Source organism: Nannospalax galili, unplaced genomic scaffold (assembly GCF_000622305.1).
Source record: "Nannospalax galili isolate Female #2095 unplaced genomic scaffold, S.galili_v1.0 scaffold1028, whole genome shotgun sequence".
Classification (NCBI taxonomy): Eukaryota; Metazoa; Chordata; class Mammalia; order Rodentia; family Spalacidae; genus Nannospalax; species Nannospalax galili.
In genome coordinates this window covers 96,176-111,735 of record NW_008357999.1, presented here as the reverse complement: position 1 = coordinate 111,735, position 15,560 = coordinate 96,176, and the positions used below count along the sequence as shown (strand labels likewise).

Here is a 15,560-nt window from a genome sequence, read left to right as displayed (position 1 = left end):
TGGAGTCATTCACCCAGAGTCAGCCACCCCATGGAAACCAAAAGACAACTACATATTCACAAAGCTGTGCCATCATAATCAGTACTGATTCTAGAATATTCTATCACCCTCAAATAAATCTGATACTCATTTTCAGTCACTTCTCATCCTCCCTTCCCAGAGGCCTTAGGAATCACAACCTTCTTTCTGTTTCATATAAATAAAATAATGCAGTAGAGGGCCTTTTGCATCTGACTCCCTTCATTAAGCATGATGGTTTCAGGGTTCAGGAATGTCATAGCCTGCACCAACGCTCCATTCCCTTCTCACTGTTGAACAGACACAATTGAATGGATATACCACGTTTTGTTTACCTGTTCATCAGATGATAGACAACTGGGGCTTTCACCCCACTTTTTGACTGACATGATTTATGTTTCTATGAGCATTCATGTCTTTGTGTGGACGTGTTTCTACACAGGAGGGTGTGACACACAAAAGAATTTCTGTGTCTTTTAAAGGCAAATGTGATTGATCATTATAGAAGCTGTCCAACGTCTACCCAAAGTAGTTAACGCTGTTTCCCCCAGGAATGAACTGATTTTGTAGTCGATTTATAATCTTATTAAACCTTATGTCTACAAATTTCTGTTATCTGAGTGGATACTTGTGTCTCGGTTTCCATTTCAGTTTCTTTGATATGTTAATGGTACTGCGCAACATTGCATGTGCTTTCAGGATTTCTGTGTGTCTTCTCTGGTGAAGTGTATATTTCACTATTTTTCCTTTTTCTTTTAGTTCTAAGAGTTCTTTCACGGTGCTGGAATCTTGCTTAGCTAGCAGAGTGCTTGCCTGATATTCATGAAACCCTGGGTTCCAACCCAGCACTGTATAAGTGTGTGATATTACATGCCTGTAGTTCCAGCACTCTGAAGTAGAGGCAGAGGGATCAGAAGTTCAAGGTCATCCTTGACGACATAGTGAAGTCTAGGACATCCTGGGCTACATGAGACCCAGGAGCACAGGGAAGGGGAGAAGTAAAGGAAAGGAAAAGGGAGGGGAGGGGAGCAGAGGGGAGGGGAGGGGAGCGGAAGAGAGTCTTGTTTGGTAGATAGAGTTTCATTGTGTAGCCTGGGCCGCCCTTGAATCACACTCCTCCTGCCTCCACCTCTAGAATGTTGAGGTTATGAGCTTGTGTCACCATTCTCGGCAAGGCTCCTTTATATTATATATCTGCTTTGCTCAGTGTGTCTCTCCTGGCATTCAGTTATTCAGTTTCCTGTCAAGAAGTTGTTGACTGAATTTCCTTAGTACCCGTGCAATGCCTGTGGGAGCTCTACTAATGCCTCTCATTATTTTTGCTTCCTCTCTTTATCTCCCAATGAATCTTGCCAGTAGTGTGTGAACTTTGTTGATTGTATTAAAGTTTGGTTCAATTACATTAACCACATCACCTATCCATTTTCTGGTTCATTGATATCTGCTGTTATGTCTAGGATTTTTCTTTAGGTGTTTTGGTTTTAATTTTCTCTTGTTTATCTAGATCCCTAAGGGAACACTCAGGTCATTGATTTGAAGCCTTATTTTCTTTGTACAGCACTTAAAGATATAAATCTTAAGCTTTACCTGTTGTTTTTCATTTTTATTTAGTTCTAAATATTTTCTAATTTCCCCTGTGATTTGTTCTTTGACCAGTGGATTATTTATAAGTATGCTGTTTAATTAGCAATTATCAGGGAATTTTCTTAAAGATTTGGTTTTATTACTTTTAATTGGGTGTTTGTGTATGTGTGGCATATACACATATGAGTGTGGGGGGCTGCAGAGGCCAGAGACATCCGATCCCCTGGAACCGGAGCTACAGGTGGCTGTGAGCCAGTTGATGTGGGTGCTGGGACTGAATTTGGGTCCTCTACAAGGGCACTGCACACTCTCAACCACCGAGCCCTCTCTCTAGCCACGCTCAGGTGGATTCTGGAGCTCTGTCTTTGAGGACTCTTCTGTGTCCTTGATGGATTGATCCCTGTTCCATTGCGTTGGGCTTCTCTTTGCGCATGTTGCTGTTCCTCAATTAAAAGTCTATTTTATTGATGTTAACATAGCTGCTGCTGTCTTACAATCATTGCTCACATTGTACATCCTTTCCTGCATTTAACTTTTCATCTATCATGTCTCTATATTTCAAGTAGGTTTCTCATTGGCTCTTGCTTGTTTGATTTGTTTTTCTAATCCATCTGATGAGTCTCTGCCATTTAATGGCACTATTTGGGGCCCTTACATGTCACGCTGTTATCATCTGTGTGTCTTGCTGTTTGCATTTGCCTTGTTTGTTCTTTGTTCCTTTGGGGGGCATTGATATGTTTTGTTTGTGCTTCTGGGAATTGAACCCAGGACCTTGCACATAGTGGACAAGTACTCTACCACTGAGTTACGTCTCCAGCACTCTTTTTACTTATCCTTCCCCTCCTCCTCCTCCTCCTCCTCCTTTTTCTTCTTCTTTTGCTGTTATGAGACAGGGTCTTCATATAGCCTCAACTGGCCTGGAACTCACCAGGCAGGCCTCAATCTCATAGAAATCTGACTGCCTCTGACTCCCGAGTGCTAGGATTAAAGGCATGCACCACTACACCTGGCTTAACTTCTTTTTTTGAAACAGGATCTCATTAAATTGTCCATGTTGGCATTGAACTTTCAGTCCTACAGCCTCATCCTCCTGAGTAGCTGAGATTACAACCCTACATGATCTCACATAGGCCTGGATTATTGGGGTATTTTTTTAAAAAATATTTTATTCGATGAGCGTGGTGGCACACGCCTGTAGTCCCAGCACTTGGGAGGCAGAGGCAGGCGGATCTCTGTGAGTTCAAGGCCAGCCTGGTCTACATAGTGTGTTCCAGGACAGCTGGGGCTACAGGGAGACCCTGCTTCAAAAAGACAAAAGAAATTATTTATTAAGTGTATTGCCTGCATATATGCGAGTGCACCCATGTAGTGCAATGCCACAGAGGTCAGAAGAGGGCTTTGGATTCCCCTGGAACTGGAGTTAAGGATGGTTTGTAGCTGCCAGGTGGGTGCTGGGAATCCAACCCGGGTCCTCTTCAAGAGCAGTCAGTGCTCTTAACCACTGAGCCATCTCTCCAGCCCCTGGGTATTTTTAACTTCTTCTGAGTTTATTCTATTTGCCATTTGCTGAGGCCCCTGGACTGCTGTTAATAGTTTTCACCAAATTTGAAACAATTTTGGCTCTAACTCTTTTAAAATTTCTATGACATTTGGGGCTGGAGAGGTGGCTCAGTGGTTGAACGGGTGGACTGCTCTTACGGATTCAGCTCCAGCACCCATGTCAGGCAGCTCAGCTGTAGCTCCAGCTCCAGGGGATCCTACGCCCTCTTCTGGCCTCTGAGGGCACTGCACTCACATGCACAAACACACATGCACACACATATTTTAAAATAAATCTTTAAACTTCTGTGGCATATGTTAGACTATTAGCTATTTTCCTGCAAAGAGCTTCTGCATTTCTACTTGTGCTGTGTTAGATCAATTCTATAGCTATATCTTTAACTCTGCAAACTTTAATTTGGTTGTTTTTCAGCATTTATTCACAGTCGATGAGCTTTCTCTTCCAGGTGTTGCAATTCCATCAGCTCTTTGTATATCCTTTCTTTCTTTCCTCATCACATTCACATTTTTCTTTAAATATTTGAAAATAGTTCCTTTTTTTGGTACTGGTGATTGAACCTAGGACCCCAAGCATGCTAAGCAAGTACTCTACCACTGAGCTACAGCCCTATCCCTTAAAATAAACTGTTTGTTTATTTATTTACTTAGAGGAATGAGCTCACTATGTAGCCTGCCTAGCTTGGAACTCCCTATGTAGACCAGGCTTACCTCAAACTCACAAAGATCCTCCTGCCCCTGCCTCCCAAGTGCTGGGACTAAAGATATGTCCCACCATGCCCAGCCTCCTCAGGATAAAAATTTAAAGTTCTTCCTCTGTTAATTCCAACATCTCTATTATTTCTGACCCTGTTCTGACTGATCATTTATTTTCCTCAGGTTATGGGTCATGATTTCCACTTCTTAGCCCGATTGCTTTTTACATTTATTTACTATGTTGTGTGTGAGTATGCATGTGAGTCCATACATATGTGTCTGCTACATCATGTATGTAGAAGCCAGAGGACAAATTGCAGGAGTCAGCGCTCTCCTTCCATCACGTGGTTTCTCGGGGTCAGACTCAGGCCGTCAGCCTTGGCAGCAGATATCTTCACCCACTGAGCCCTTCTTTCTGCCTTGTCTAGTAATTTTTCATTAGCCGTTAGGCATTGCACACGTGGAGAACGCTGGACTCTATACTCCAGAGAGTAGGCGGGGCCGGGGGGGGCGTTCTTAGCATAGCAGCTATTTTCATCCTTCCAGGTTTGTTTTTAAGTCTTGTTACAATGACTCTGGAGTAGCCTTTCCTACAGAACCCTAGGTATGGCCTCTCTAGAGTCTTCCCCAAATGCCCAGAGATTAGAGAATTCCAGTGGTCACTCTGCTTGGAATCAAGCATCTCCAAACCATAGGGACCCTGAAAGTCACTCAGCACACTGCTCACAGTGGCCTTTGTTGCCTCATGGGGCTGCATGTTACACAAACATCTCTGTTTTCAGCAAACTCTAGGGTGGGCTGGTGCAAAATTGTGGAGTAATTTTCCTATAAAACTCCGATCTCCGAAAGGGCTGGGGATGTGGCTCAGTTGGCAGAGGGCTTGCCCTCCATGTGCAAAGTCCTGAGTTCCATCCCCAGCATCGCATAAACCAGGTAAGGTGGCGCATGCCTATAATCCCAGCACATAGGATATGAAGGCAAGAGGCTAGAAGTTCAAGGTCATCCTTGGCTACATAGAGAGTCTGAGGCCAGCCTAGGCTACTTGAGACTCTGTCTCAAAAATAAAAACAATGCAGCTCCATCCTCCCCAGAACTCAGTCCCCAGCTACCTGGACTCAGATTCCCATCTCTAGTGAGTCCCAGAATCTGTCCTTCAGTTCTGTCTGTTCCTCTGCAGCCTGTAGCTCGCTGCTGGGCAGAAAGTCAGAGTGTTCATATGCACCTGTGTTTGTTTCTTTTCTCAAGGATCACAGAGCCAATCCGTCTGCTGTGCAACATCTCAAAACTGTTGTTTTCTATATCATGTCCAATGTTCTAGTCCTTAAAAGCAGAAGGGTGGCTCAGTTTTCTGTTTTTCCATCAGGACTATAAACAAAAGTCTTTCATAGAATGCAGTTTTTCAGCACAGTCCAATTTGATTATTTTATCCCAACCCATGAATAGTGTATTTCAAGTGTAGTTTATATACACAAATGTGGCCACTTATTATCATTGTTGTTATTAAGGTCATAAAAAATAATAATACTCAGCCTGGAGAGATGGCTCAGCAGTTACGAACAATGGCTGCTATTACAGAGGACCCAGGTTCTGTTCCCAGCACCCACATGGCAGATAACAACCAACCATAATTCCAGTTCCAGGGGTCAGTTCCCTCTTCTGACCTCCACAGACATTGCACAATATGGGTGAACTTGAACATATACAGGTAATACACTCATATACATAAAGTAAGAATGATTGAATGCTTTTAAAAATAATAGTAATGCTCAATTATCAAATGTTTATCGTTTACTAGTTCTAGTACTTTATTAGTACTAGCTAGTACTTTATCAGTTCTAGTTTATTATTTACTAGTTGTAGTACTAAGCATTTTATAAGCAATCTTATTAGATTTTTAATGAGTTTTATTAAGGTTGTATTAAAACATAAGGAAACATAGTCTACAGTATAGCAAGGACTAGACCAGCATTCATGCCCAATACCTGTTCTGTAACCCCCTACTGTATCTGAATCTGGTAGACTGAGAAAAGCGGAGGGCAGATGTGATTCCCATAGAAAGAAGCTTCCCAGCAGTGGTTTCCAAATTGAGGCAGGATAAAGGAGATGTCTCTCAAGTTCAAGCTCAAAATGTTTGAATAATTATTTCTGATGGATCATAATTATCAATGCAAGGTCTAGAGAGATGGCTTAGTGGATAAGAGCACTGAAGACTGGAGTTTAATTCCCAGCACCCATGTCAAGTGGCTCACAATCACCTCTAACTCCAACTTCAAGGGACCTGACACCCTCTTCTGGCCTCCATGGAAACCTGCACACATGTGTGTACCTACACATGCATACACATAAGTAAAAACAAATCTTAAAATAATCATTGATAATCATTGAGTCAGGCATGGTAGCTCATACCTTCAATCTCAGTACTGCAGAGGCAGAGACAGGTAGAATTTTGTGAGATCATGGTTAGCCTGGTCTACATAGTGAGTTCCAGGCCAGCTGGGTTACAGGGAGATCCAGTCTCAAAAAAACAAAAACTAAACAAAAAATTGTCAATACAAAAAAAAAAAAAACACAAAAACAAAACAAAAAACCAACCCCACACGTGTTCTCATTTTCAAGGGAATAGGAGATAATTTATTCTGGAGCCAAATCTGAGTGACCATAACCCAGGAATATAGATTTTGTTTACCCTATACCATAGTCCAACATGGTAACAGCTTCATGAAGCTTTTAATAATTACCAAACAGAGTTATAAATCAAGGCATTTTAAGAAATGTATTGGTATTATGCATGGCATGGTGATGCACACCTTTAATCCCAGTACTCAGGAGGCAGAGGCAGGTGGATCTCTGTGAGATCGAGGCCAGCATGGTTGACATAGCAAATTCCAGGCCAGCTGGGGCTACAGGGAGACCCTTTAAAACATATATTGGTGTAAATATCAGAAAGATATTAGATCACAGACCATCTAACTCTCTGACATCTGACCACTCTCTCTCCCTTCAAAATCCTGCTGCCCTGTTTATAATACAGAGCCCTCACTCTCCTAACACCCTTCCACTTCAGGACCTCATTGTGGCTGCTGATGACATACATCTGTATCTCATAGTAAAGTTCTTCTGAAGGATCATCTTGTGTTGGCTTCTTTCTACAGACCCACAGCAAAAGCTAACAGAGAGTGTGTTATAGCAAAGTGGGGAAAACTCTGTTCTAGGCCTTAGATGCTATCTGATGGCATTCTTGGTTTTCCTATTGGTGGAAGCTAAAGGTCTATTTGTACATTTCAAAAAGGATTTACTCACCAAGGATGTTAGGTCACACACAGCGGTGGGCAATATATGGTTATTTAGGGGCCAAAGATAGCCCTAAATAAATTTGGCTCCCAACCTATAATATTGCAGCTCTCAGTCATCAATCAGCCTTGTAGAATGTTTAAAAGGGTGTGACCTTTTTATTTCCAGGAACTTTAGTTCACATCATGGATTTTGTTTAGGCTCTCAAGGGTTCTTACAGATATACAGATCTGAGAATCACCACTGCGGCCACATTGGGGCCTTATTTTCTTTACTAACGTTAATCTTTTTTGCTTATTTGTTTTAAGACAGGGTCTCACTATGTAGCCCTGGCTGGCCTGGAGCTCTCTGAATAGACCAGGCTAGCCTTGAACTCACAGAGATCCTCCTGTGCCTGCCTCCTGACTGCATACTATGCCTTCCCTCACATTAATTTTAGCTCTGTTTGCTAATGGTCGTAGGAATTGCTCTGAGGGCTCCAGCAAGCTCCATTCACCAAATCAAAAACCAAAAAGGGGACTTCAGTCATGAAACCTTTCCATGCTGAAAAACAGAAATCTGTCCTGACTAAAGCTTCCTAGTTGCCTGTACCCATCTTCAGTCATTTGCATTTAAATATGGTGAGTTTTTTGTTAGGAGGAAAATAATAATAAAATCAACAGTCAGCAAGCTTCCCATTAGCCTCTGATACAACCTGCTTTGAATCCCAAAGCTTTCAACTACAAAGTCCTGTTCCTATCAAAACAGAATGCTTTAAACTCAGGGCTGAGTCTCTCAGTCCTGTAGACCTCAGTTTCCAAGGCTTTCAAAATAATGATGAGACATCTAAAGTCTTTCCTATCACTTTATTATTTAAAATATGCATTTTTTTAATTAGCAGGAGCAGTCTCTGTGGCTTTTTTTTTTTTTTTTTTTTTTTTTTTTTACTGCTGGTCTAGTTTGAAGAGACTTCTTTTTCAAGATTATTAACTCCAAAATTAACATGACGTATTACGCCGTGACAAATGAACAGTAGCTTTGCTTGGTAACCCTGAGAGACAAACAGCACCAAACTCCTGAGACACGTACTTGGGCTGATCAGCACATTTTGGTTTGTCAAGGTGAGGAGAACTTTACTGATGGAGGTGCAAGGCAAACAATTAAATGAAATGCTGAGTATTTGTCTTTTAAAACCATCCACTTAAAGGTTGGAGAGATGACTCAGTGGGTAAAACACTTGGTACGGAACCCATGTAAAGGTAGGAGGAGAGACAGACTCCATAAAGTTGCTCTCTGACTTCTACATCCAAGACTAGGCATGGGTGCCCACACATAAACACAACATGCTCACACAATAATAATTAATTAATTTAAAATTTTAACAGGCTGGAAGCAATAATCCCAGCATGCCCCTGCCAAGCAATGGAAGGCAGAGGCAAGAGAATGTCCACAAACTCGCAAGCCTGCTATCCTGGTCTACAAAGCAATGAAGCAGAGACCTTGTTTCAAAACAAAATGGAAGGTAAGGAAGGACTGACACCTGAGGTTATCCTCTATCCTTCACAAGCACATGCACCATGGCACACACACACACTCACACACACGCATACACACACACACACACACACACACCTCAAAATAAAATCAAAACCAGCTTAGAACATACCTTTTTTAAAATTTTTTTATTTTATTTTATGTGTATGAGTATATTGCCTCCATGTATGTGAGTGCGCCCGTGTTGTGCAATGCTGCGGAGGTCAGAAGAGGGCTTTGGATCACCTGGAGCTGGAGTTAAGAATGGTTCACAGCCACCATGTGGGTGCTGGGAATCGAACCCAGGTCCTCTGCAAGAGCAGTCAGAGCTCTTAACCACTGAGCCATCTCTCCAGCCCCAGAACATACTTTTTATATTAAGAATGAATGAGCAAGAAAGTAAAAAAGAGAGGAAGATTTTGTCTGGGCTCAGGTGACTTGCCCAGTCTCCTTATTCAAACAAGAGTCTTCGGGTTATAAGATACTATAACTTGCTGCAGTTCTTGCTTCCAGTGTAGCCTAGAAGGTCTTTTATGTGCAGCATTTGGAAGCCTAAACCTGGATTTGATTACCAAGGAAGTGCAAGACAGTCACAGAACTTGGCCTTTATCATTTTGTCCCTGGCTCTCTAAGGCAGCCCCGGGCAGCTGCACAGCCAACTTGATTTGCATGCATTTGATCAGAAAATGTCCATTGTGTACTATAAAAGCATCATTCATTTCCTATTACCATTGATCCCCAGAGAGTTTTGCTTAGAACTTGCCAGGAATTTCAAACGGCAGGTGGCAGGACTATATTTTTCTAAGATTAATCATATAGTCCGGATTCAATGATTACAACTCATTAAAGAGAGCAGACTTCCTCTTAATAATGAGCATCTAGTGCCAGAATTCAACCCACAGAAGTTGCAGACCTAGGGCCTGGGGAGCTAGTTCAGGCAGTAAAGTGCTTGCTTTGCAAGCATAAGGACCTGAGTTCGAATATCCAGAACCCAAGTTAAAAAGACTAGGTAGGCATGGACCTGGAGAGATCTTGCAGAGGACCCAGGTTCGATTCCCAGCGCCCATATGGTGGCTAACAACCATCTGTAACTCCAGTTCCAGGGCATCTGATGCCCTCTTCTGACACTTGACACATGACACTTGTTAGAGGCTGTTTGAAAACACAGTGCAAGGGCACAGCCTTCTCTAACCAGTTCCATCTGCCCATAGAAAATGACAAGGTCTTTGAACAGAGTCTCACACACACTTGAGGACCGAATTTGGGCGTTAGCTTCTGGCTTCCTTTTTCTTCCACCGATAGCCTCACGTGGTCGTCTGGAGCCACAGGTAACCCCTTTTGACCCCTCTAGGTACAGCCTCTCAATTGCAAGTATCCTAGGGAGGTGACATGTGAAGTCATATGTTCCTAGCATTTTGTCTTAAGGAAAGGTCACATAGCAGACAGATTGGACTAGGCTGGGCCATGGAATCAATGATCCTCACATGTAATGAATAAAGAAACATCTCTGGTGACAGTTGTGAGATGCATTAATCTATGGATATAACAATAAGTCATCAGGGGTCAGTTTAATATGATAACTATTTAGGAGAAAACTAGGATTCAGTTCTCTACATCATAAATGGTTTTTTATTATTGTGTATATTTTTGTTTGTTTATGCTTGTGTGTGTTTATTTTAAACTTTTTTTAGTATTTTCTTTATTATTTTTTATGGTATGTGTATGAGTGTATTGCCTGCATGTGTGTAAGTGCACCCATATCATGTAATGCCCGTGGAGGTCAGAAAAGGATGTTGGATCTCCTGAAACTGGAGTTTATTGGCCATTGTTAGCCACCATGTGGGTACTGGGAATCAAACCTGGCTCCTTTGCAAGAGCAGCCAGTACTCTTAACCACTGAGTCATCTCTCCAGCCACCCCCCTTCATTTTTTGATAGAGTTTCTCATCAATTCAGCTAGCCTGGCCGGCCAGAGAGCCCAGGAATGCCCATCTCCATCTCCCCAGCTCTGGAGCACACATCACCATGCCCAGATTTTTTATTTTTTATTTTTGTAGGTTCCGGGAATTGAACTCAGGCCCTCATGATTGCAAGGCAAGCACATCACTAAATGAGCTACCTCCCCAGTCCCTCACTTTCCTTCTTACAGACACAACTGCCCCTCTTCTTAAGAAATTTCCATTCAGGCAGGACATCAAGCTCAAAGTCAGGAACTTCAGTTGACACCAGGGTGGTCTGTGCATCAGGTCTGGATCCAGAGCTAAGGAGGGAAGAGCTGATTTGCCACATCCAGCACACAAAGAAAGCACAGGGATGAGGCAAACATGATTTTCCCTCCCTAGACACAGAGGATTCTCCCTGAGACACCCAGCTCCGTTCTCCGGGAGGACCTCCCCTGCCCACTGTCCTTTGTGGAGCTAGTTGTGTCCTCTCAAAAAGATGTCACTAATATTTCCCTTCCCTGTGTCTGAGGTGAGGAGTCAGCCTTCTTTGAGGGGTGAGCATCTTTCTCAATTTTGGGGACTCCAAAGGTCATGTGACATAAAGACTAGACGCTCTCATCTTCCTTGAGTCCTGGCAGATGGTTTTTGGTTGTTTATTTCCCCTTTCAGAGTCTCTCCTTCTCCTGACTGCATTCCCTCTTTTTAACTTGACACGAAGGGGGAGAATCACACCGCTTTTACCCTTTTTTATTTTCTCCCAAGATATCCAGCACAGTTGAGGACCACAGCTTCGCTGGGCCTTTAGTTGAGACACCTTAATCCATTCAGAGGTTCTTAACGATGGAGATCATGACCATATCACACTTTCATTCGACCCTTGCCAATCTACCACAGCTTCGCTGGGCCTTTAGTTGAGACACCTTAATCCATTCAGAGGTTAACGATGGAGATCATGACCATACCACACCTTCATTCGACCCTTGCCAATCCACAGACTGGGTTTTGATTTTTATTGCTCTAAGATTTTATTGATTCTGTTGGTGTTGGAAGCCGAGCCCAGTGGCTGCTGCTTCTAAACATCTTACAGCTTGAATCTGTAGACTTCCCTCCCACACATTTCTTCCCTATTTTCAACCTGTCCGACTCTTTCCTAAGTTGATTTTATACTTGGAAAACCTTGCCACATATAGCCACCACAGCCTGCATGCCTCAATTGTACCCTGTGTTCTAGCCTACGTATTATGTTCATTGGGGAAGTGACCTGATTGCCAGTGACCACAGGTGACAGTCTGCCAGGCATTCCCCACTCCACAACATGGACCACCACCCCCCCAGCCCCTGATCTCAGTCTCCTTCCTGCACAGTACTTTGTGAGCCAGCACCTCATTCGACATTCCTAGTTCAGGGCCTGGGGTTCGGTAAGAAAAGTTCCTGCTGCACAAGCATGAGGACCCGAGTTCAGATCCCCAGCACCCAAGTCCAAGCTAGGCATGGTGGCATGCATCTGCAACCCATCCCTGAGGGGGGTAGAGACAGGTGGATCCCTGGAGCTCACTGGCCAACGAGTCTACCTGAATCAATGACCTCTGGGTTCAGTGAGAGACTCTATCCCAAAACATAAGGTCATAAGGCAGAGAGCAGTTGAGGAAGACAGTTGATATTGATCTCTGACCTCCACATGCACATGCATCACACACACACACACACACACACACACACACACACACACACCTCACACAAGATTCCTACTTCAGTATCACTTAGGATGGACTATGAGTGCTGTAGTAATAAGGAGTGTCTTCAGACAATAAATTCTCATATCCTGCTGTCTGTTCTAGTTTCTTTCTGTTGTTGTGATGAAACACTTTGACAAAAAGCAACTTAAGTGAGGCTGGAGAGATGGCTCAATGATATGGGAATTTATTGTCTGAAGACACTGTGACTTTAGCAATCTTTGTTACCACAGAGGACCCAGGTTCGATTCCCAGCACACATGTGGCAGCTACCAACAGTCCATAACTCCAGTTCCATGGACCTCCATGGGCATTACATGACACAGGTACACTTACACAGATGTAGACAATACACTCATACACATAAAATAAAAATAATAAAATTTACAAAAAGCAACTTAAGGGAGGAAAAGGGTTAGGTCATCATCCACTTCCAGGTCACAGCCCATCACTGAGGGAAGTCAGGGCTGGAACTCAAGGCAGGAACCTGCAGGGAGGACTGCTTGCTATTGCATACAGCTTTACCTCTGACCGGGGAACTTGCTCCCAGCCAGGGAAGTACAGCATGAGCCACGGAGGATGCTGCTTGCTGACTCACTCAAGCTCATGTTCAGCTAGCCTTCTACAAAGCCCAGTACTACCTGCCTAGGGATGGTGTTACCCATAATGGGCTGGGCCCTCCTATAACAGTTATCAATCATGACAGTCCCCCACAGATATGCTCACAGGCCCAAATGGTCTAGACAAGTCCTCAATCAAGCCTTTCCTTTCAGAAGACTCTAGGCTGTGTCAAGTTAACAACTAAAACTAATCAGGGCACCATTTGTGACTATTTCTGGTCACAGAAGTCTCTGTCCTACAGAGTCCTGCCTTGGGGGTACAGTTCATGAAGTCTCCATCCTTTGAAATGAATCCAAGACTCAGATGTGGGAAGAGAAGGTGACAAACATCCCATGAGCTCTTGAAGTCCACGTCCTAGAAACGGCCACCTGTCAATTCGCATTTCTTTGTTCCAAACAAAACATGTGACCTTACCCAGTGTTCTGGTTTCTGTTGCTGTGATAAAATACCCCAATAAAAAGCACCTTTAGAAAGGAAGGGCTTATTTCAGCCTACAGTTCCATGGACAGTTTATCATTGTCAGGAAGTCAAGGCAAGAACTAACAGCTAGTCATTCTAACCCACAGTCAAGAGCAGAGAGAGATGAATGCGTATGTGCTCCCTTGCTTGTGCTCTGCTCTATTTTTCCACTTTTATATAGTATAGAACCCCCATCCTAAGGAATGGTGCTGCCCACAGTGGACTGGATCTTCCCACGTCAATTAACTTAATTAAAACAGTCACCCACAGACATGCCCACAGGCCAGCCCAACATAGACAGTCCCTCGCTGAGAATCTTCCTAGGCGATTCTACGTTGTGTCAAGTTGACAGTGAAAGCAACCATCGCAGCTGACTTCAAGGGCACCGGTGTCCCGTCCAACAAGTTTCCATCCAGCAGAGAAGGGGAAACACTACATCTCTGCCCTGTCATTGTTATTAATTAGTCCCTAACCTCTTCTCAAGGACTCCACGGTTTGAAAAGACTTTTTACCAGCAAAATCTCATTTATTATGTTATGACTTGATATCAGATACCAAAACTAGTTGTATAACCTTATTGAAAATTAATGTGCAATTTTCATCATGCTGCCTAAAATTATGAATACAGCTCAGGAGTCCACATAATTACTTTGGTGACCCTACAATTACTAATACTGAAGAAAGGTGGCCGTTATTAGCAAGTAATGCCTGTGCAGAGAATTCTCTAGAAAGAAGGAAAATAATTGGATAGAGGAGAAAAAGAGAACAAACTTTTCTATTTCGTAACTTTCCCTGATGAAGTCTTATATGGATACATTTTCTCCCTCCATCTCTCTGTCATATCTCATCTCCTCCCCTCTCCTTTCCCCCAACCCAGGTGTTCTTTCTTGGGAATTTTAAACAAAGCAGCACATTCATTTTGAGCATCAAACCCAGGCAGACCTTTGAACATCCACATTATCATTTGTTCAGTGCAGCTCAATGCTGCTATGTGAACACAGCACAAATGCCCCCCCACCCCATAATTCCAAGTCCTTTTTAATAGGTAGAGAATCCATCTGGAAGGCTGACCAGTTCTATATTCTTCAAAACATACTCAAGTATTTCTGAGTAACTGCCAAAGATTGGTTACTCAAAATCATGTCCATCTTCCCCACCTTTCAGCACTGTTTGACTCTGTCCATTGCTCCCAGGTTCATGAAGCACTCAGCGTACAGCTTGAGATATTTTCCTGTAAGTCCCCTCTGACCGCATCACCCATTCTTTTACCATCTCCTTTGAAGGGGACTTTAATGTCCTTGGCTTCTCAGTGGTGGAGTCCCCAGAGGGGATGCGTGCCAATCTGTGCTTGAACTGTTGGTAAATGCAGCCGTCTCCTGGTTTTCAGAACCATCTCTGTATGGGCCGTGAAACTAGAATGGAAACACGAGGGACGACAAGCTCTTAAGGGAAGGAGGGAAGAGAGAACAATGGGATACAGGTGATGTGATCGTCAGGGGAGGAAGGACAGTGGCAAGAGGAGGCAGGAGCCTAGGGAGGACGGAGGAGGGTGTAGAAGAACAGGGTGTGAAAATGCTATGATGAAACCTTTGCTTTGCATGTGGACGTTAAAAAGTGGGGTTTTTTTGTTTTTTGGTTTTTTTTGTTTTTTTTTTTCGGTCTTTTTGAAACAGGGTCTCTCTGTAGCCCCAGCTGACCTGGAACTCACTATGTAGGCCAGTCTGACTCCCTCTACCTCACCCACATGGCAGCCAACAACTGTCTGAAACTCCAGTCCCAGGGGATCCCACAGCCTCTTCTGTCCTCCGCGGGCATTGCACACATGTAGTGCACTTACCTACATGCAGGCAAAACACTCATACATATAAAATATCAAAAAATATTTACACACATATGCACACGCACACACACGCATACACACACATACACACACACATACACACACACACTTTAAAAAGCCCCTCTTCAAGGGGCTGGAGAAAGGGTATGAAAAATTTTTAACAATGCCACGAAAGCTGAGAAAAAAAGAAAAATCAACAAATGCAAATACAACAAAGTGAAAATCTGCACTGCAAAGAAAACAATAAACAGGAAAGATGCAGCCTATAATATACAAGAAAATACCAGAAAAAAAATCTGAAAGGTAT

General features: G+C 43.2%; 1 long non-coding RNA gene across 1 annotated transcript in view; it reads left to right on the top strand.

Annotated features, from left to right (window-relative positions):
* LOC115068106 overlaps positions 1-8,546 on the top strand; it is a 202,369-nt gene extending 193,823 nt beyond the window's left edge. Inside the window, exon 3 of the long non-coding RNA XR_003847482.1 lies at positions 8,511-8,546. This is a non-coding gene — a long non-coding RNA (uncharacterized LOC115068106). The remainder of the gene's footprint in view (positions 1-8,510) is intronic.
* Positions 8,547-15,560: the final 7,014 nt, after the last annotated feature.